The sequence below is a fragment of the Orbicella franksi genome, chromosome 14, assembly GCF_964199315.1.
Source record: "Orbicella franksi chromosome 14, jaOrbFran1.1, whole genome shotgun sequence".
NCBI lineage: Eukaryota > Metazoa > Cnidaria > Anthozoa > Scleractinia > Merulinidae > Orbicella > Orbicella franksi.
Genome location: NC_138158.1, coordinates 23013936 through 23020173, shown reverse-complemented (window position 1 = coordinate 23020173; position 6238 = coordinate 23013936).

Here is a 6238-nt window from a genome sequence, read left to right as displayed (position 1 = left end):
TAGACGATATCTTATGACTAGCCTTAAGTTTACTGTTCTTACCGTTACTTGGGGAGTCAAAATCAGAATGAAATCCAATTCAGTCTGGATCAGCAAAAGGATTTCCTATGATAGAACAATGAATTACTGGGGCGTTCAAAGCTTCTCAATGAAAAATAACAACATTAAAAACAAAGAATAACTGGTTGGGGTTAGTTATACGAAGGCACTCTGAATTCTTTACTTTATACTACTTTTGCCGGCAATTTCATCACAACCTTTTTTTATTATATTGTTTTGGTAGAACCTTTTCTAGTATATAGCGTTTCGTCAACAAATACTACCTTCTATTCTTTACAGCCTTAATTTAAAATTGCTACTAGGGCCAGAGAACTTTAAATGAACTGTTATGGTCTGGAACTCTTAACAAACGACTTAAAAACTTGTGACAATTTTTAAGAAAATCTTGAAATAAAAGGGTTTCAAAAGGTATTGAAATCTTAACTATTCCTTTTTACTGAACGTTTAACGTTGTAATCTTAATTGTAAAAGTTTTCTCCTCCTTTTAAAGCTTATTGTTCACATCAAAAGTCGCACTCGGGAGGTTCATTAAAACGTTCAGTAGGTATGTAAAAATAAAGGTAGATTCGGCGATGAGGATACTTACCAAAAACGAGGTCTGCTAGAATATTGTTACAGGCAACCTGAATCACCACTATTTCCCTTTCGCAGTGTGAAGGAAAAAAATTAACAGCAAGAACCGTGTATAAGCTTGTCAGAAGACAAAAGGGAATTCGTCTGCAAGATAACAGAAGAATCATTACAGCCTTGTTCGTATATTCTATTCCATGCTTTAACTGACACCAAGATACTGAACTATAAAATGAATAGCTTTCTGAGAACGAAGTTCAAATCACTTTGATTGTTGCGATCGGTAGACTGATCATTTTAATTAAATATATTTGATCTGTAGGTTTTTGTTCACTGAATTTTCGGTGGCATCTGTCCACCTTCATCATAGTAGAAAAGTAGCTATTCGTTAAAACGTAATTCGCGTTTTAAACTAAGAAATTATTTAAGTCCAAATCCCTCATTTTTTATTGGTAACTTCAGAGACTCAAAGATACGTTTTTCGTTCAGCGGCCACCCATCTTATGACCATTATTTTACTGAGGTTTTTACTTTTCTCTTCCAGTACATATGTTTTGCTTCAGCTTTATGTCATCTGATGGCAAGGTTTAACACGCTTAACGCCTCAATATCTATTAGCCAGTAAACTTCACAAGTTTATATTTCTCAGTGGCCAATGTAATTTCTCAATTTGTCATTTATTTCTGTGTTTATCTAATATTATAGTTTATCTTACAAATAAAACAGTTAGTTGTTAGTTCTTTAGTTCAAAATTGAAGGCAATCTTACTGTACACTACTTACCGCTCGATGAGAAATTTAAATCAGAATGAAATTCAAATTTCTAGCCTCTAGCAGCTAAACAGGGTCTTCTTCAAAATAACAATGACGCGAGAGTTAGCAGACTTTCGAACCGTGGGATACGCTTTCGGTTTCGACTGGCCACGGATATATAGATGTATAGAACATGTATCAAATTAAAGAAACAGGGCGAGTAGCTATCTAATATTTGCAGCCCGCAGCAGCTATAGTGAAATTTGTAATTCCATATTTAGCATATCCAGCCCTATCGCTTATTTTGTGGCATTTAACACAGTCTTATTTTGCCGTATTATAGCATCTGTCATTGCTACACTTTTGACACGTTTCATTTTCCCCTAGTGTTTCAGTTTTCATTCGCAATTTAAGTCACAATTACACATCCAGTTTAGGTACATGTTTGTTTTCTGAACACACAAGCATGACTCAGTGTGTAAAATTTTAACCACTTCCTTTCGTCTGTGTTGTCGACGGCTAAAGAAATGTGCGGTGAGTAACCGAGTAAAACGACAAGGGAATTGCGCTCATTATCAGCATTAACGAAGTCTTTCGTTAAGATAAACCTATTCCGTTAAAAGTCTGTTCCTCAGAAGAAGTTCCACTGACCGGGTGACCTAGCCTTAACCCTATAAATGGGTTTTCTAGAGGGATTAATTGCCAGCTGAATTTGATTTTTTTTCCTGAGCTCGTGACAGGTAATCAGCTCTGTGAATCAGGTTTCCACCCCCCATGCTTCGCCTTCTCCCACCACTCCCCACCGCCCCCTCCCTACACACACACATGGCACTCCCAAACGTGAGTTACCTCTGTGACCACACCCAGCCGCCCAAGTATTGGGTGTAGATTAAGGTGCGTGTTAATCATCAGAGAACATATTTTTCATCTCGGATACCCACGGGAGAAAGAAAAAAGAAAACGCACACGTATAAGGCGGGACGTACAACGTAATACAGAGCAACGAGGACGATGACAACAAGAACAGCGCCTAGTCAGAAAAAAATGAATTTACTTTTTACTTGACTGCTAAGAATCTCGCAATTAGCGAGATCTCTGATCTTCAGTGCGTCTATGGGTTTAAGCTCCAGCTGAATATGCAAAGAAAGCGTTCAACTACAAATAGAAACAGAAAAAAATTAGCCCCCGTGGTTCACTTTCAAGCTACAAAGCACCCTGAATTTGGTTTAAATTTTACTTAGTTCTTATTAACTGAGCAGGAGGTCTGTATGGGAGAATCTTAATCGAGGTCGTGACTAAAGACCGAATGCAGTGAGGTTCGTACGTAAAGTTAACTCAGATACAAGAGCTGGTCTGGCATTTATCTTTTCTTATTATTTGGAATGAGCGGTACGGTTTCATAGTTTTCTTTTTTTTCCGTGAGCACTGGTAGCAACTTGAATTAATCCTGTGACCACGTAATATAGGTTTCTAAAGACCATCTGCAGAGGGGAATTCCCCGTACAAATTAAATGAGCAAGTTACGCTTCGTTTTTGGTGATAAGGTAATAAACAGAAACGGAGATATTCCCCCGAATGAACTTACGTCATCGTCTATTCGTGTGACTTTCTCAAATCTAACGAAGTGAGTTCCATTTTAACCGATTATAATGAGAGAGGTCTGGATAAGGGTGCTGAAATCTTTGCTCGATTTCTGGCGATTTCTCATCAGCCATCAGGTATCGATTTCTCTCAGGTATCAGTAAGCTTTGCAGATTCCAGATCTCAGCTACAAGTTAAAAAACGCTTCATTTCTCCGCTGACGGTTGAAATTTTGAACCATATTCAAACCTGCCGAGAAACATAATTTCGCAGTTTATTTCCGAGTACTTTGTGTTTTACTGATCTTCAGACGCGATCACTATTATTTTAAGATGGTTGAGGACAAGTAAATATCGAGTTTTCGGCCAACTGTGATTATTTGTTCCCAGCCTCTTGTCTGATTGTTTGTTTGTTTGTTTGTTTTTCACTCGGCATATATTTTTGTCTTTGTTTTTTTTCAATAAAACGGAAATTGACAACTTCAGATACTTGGGAAAAAAATCTCAGCGCCGAAGCCGCTATGTAACCGTGCGGGGTACGAATTTTCTCTTCGAGTGCGCGCTGATGGCATCTGTCAGGAGTGAGCGCAGCTACAAGTGATCTGAAATACCAGTCTATCCTGGACTCCGCCATTTTGGTTACGGCAAGTGAAATGAGAGTGAAATGAGAACTCTTACATCAGTTATACAAAATACATCTTCCCTTCATTCATTACATAGAAAATACGATAAAATGTCTCTTACTAATTATTTTCAACTAAAGAAATAATTTCAACCTTTAAAAAATGAAAATGGTTTAAGAGATGTCTGGCGACACTAGTTCTTTGGGAATCTAGTAATTAAGATTTGTATTACGTTTTTTTTAAATTTGACAAACTCTATTTAACAGTGATTTAATTTTGCAAAGCAATTGTGATTTCATCTATATAAACGCGTGTTTAATTTGAATTAACATTTAGAGTACAGTGAAACATAAATCCCCGAACCAATTTCCCGATAGAAATTAACAACACAAAGTTCACTTTAAATTGGAACGTAGAGCCAAGCTCATTAAGAAGTTCTTTTCTCCTGAAATGCTGGATAGAAGAAATTTGTCCTCGACTTTTGGAAACTTCAGATTTTCCGAACCACTTTAAAACGGAAACGGAAATTGGTTCCGAAAATCAGCTGGTTTGAAAATCGAGGTAAATGTAATCTGCTCACGTTTTTGACAGGGGAGCAAAGAATTGCTTGCAATAATCTGGAGATTCGAAAAATGGAGTGTTCGAAAGAATAGGATTCCACTGGTAATACAAGTTAACCACAACTAACGATATGTCTACTGAAACTCTCTACATCCCCTCCTCACCCCCCCCCCCCGCGCCCCCTTCCTCCGTACAACAGTTGACATAATTAAATTCAGGATATGGGTGTGTTGTTGGTAGGTGAATTTACAGTAATGTATGAAATAAACGCGTCGGGCGAAATCAAGCTAGATTAACACGAAACTGCAATACCATGATACCAGAGGATGCATAACTTACGAAACTTAATAATCTGAGCATGTGGCTGTGTATTGAGGTAGATTATACTCTTTTATTATCCAACTGCAGCGAATACCGTCCAAATAACAGTACAAATATACAGCGATATTGTGCAGTAGAAAACCTGTTTGGCGGACAGGACGGCGCGCGCACGCAAAACTGTCACACTCTCCCTCTTTCAATAATAAATTTATTGACTACAGCAGTTCGATAATAAATCTCTTACTAGTTATTTTGGTGTGTAGTATCGCTTTATATTTTTACTCGTTGTTTGTATTTTGACGGGCTCCTCAAAATACGGCACAACTTATACAGCGATACTACTCACCAAAACATCTAATAAGATAATATATCATGTCAACATCTTGACATTCAAAATTTCATTTTCAATCACGTTTCAGTTTTCATTAATAATTCATGTCAACAAGTATAGGTAATCTTATGAATGTGAATGCAATTAAGGATTAGCACTATGAGTGACATTTGAAAATTCTCTTAAAACTGCACGAGCCTTTAGGAGAGTGCAATTTGAAACAATTTCTAAATATCACATTTCCCTCGTGTTCTCAAACGCCCGTTGTGGTTTATCACAGTGTAATACACTGCTTAGACTTCTTTATTTGTTAATTAAAACAGAAATTTTCACGAAAAAAAAAATGCCGTTTTTAACCGTTAAATCAGTTTTTTGGCTGTCATGACACCAAATATAATGAGCCTTAGTTTTGCAGCAAAAGCTATTTTCTTACTAAAAAGATAGATTTCCCGAAGATAAGTTGCAAAAATGTAGAATATTTTAATTTGATACATGCGCATAAGCCAAACTGGACTTTTTTTTTTGCGATCGCCCGCTCTGAATTTTCTTCTTACCCCTTCCTTTACCTTTTTCTCGGCCCTTTTTACCCTCGAATCTCTTTGCGCTTCATGCTCTTTCTTGCTACCCTGAAAAGTTGGGTGTTAATTATGGGCAAAGCCGGGAAATGGGACCTTGATCAATTATAGGTATAATAGGCCATTTTACGACCATTTTTGCACCAAAACTGATAACGTTGTTTTTCAATTTGTTATGTCAGAATACCGTCGATATCCAAAACCAACTGTTGTGCGGATAGATATATCTCTACTATCTGCTTACCAAGAATATTTGGTGACATTTAAATTGTGACGTCACAAGTGGTACAAAGAGGACGACTATCAAGTACGCGTATATGCGTGCTTGGGATGCACAGGGTTAAGCTTAAAAAAGTTGTTATCTAGTTAAAAACAAGAGATCACGATCCTGAGAGAACACATTCCCGTACCTTATGGTAATCTTTTGCAATCTATTTTAAGCTTCACGTCACGCTTTCAAAATTATATTTAGTCTCGGTTCCATGATCGCGCAGCCAATGCCCAACGGTCATCGGGTCGAGGCTGTCTAAATCCGAAATTGAAAACGATTTTTTGAACCAGCGCCACCCATCTCCCCTCCAAATAGCCATATCGGCACTCAATCAAGAAAATAGGTATGCCATTTCGAAGCCCACATTTTGCCCAAATCGTATTTCCAAGCCAATGCTTGGCCCAAATTCTACTCCCATTTCTAGTTTTTTGTTCGAGATTCTGCCAGTCCTTCTGAACTAAATTTCATTTTCCCAGCCCATCTTTTTAACCTCGCTATCAAAATTGAATTTTAATTATATCGAAAATGCATTTTTTTTTTTGCTGTTGGCGGGCTGTTTGATCTAGTCGTCAGCTATTTCCATTACAGCCTAAC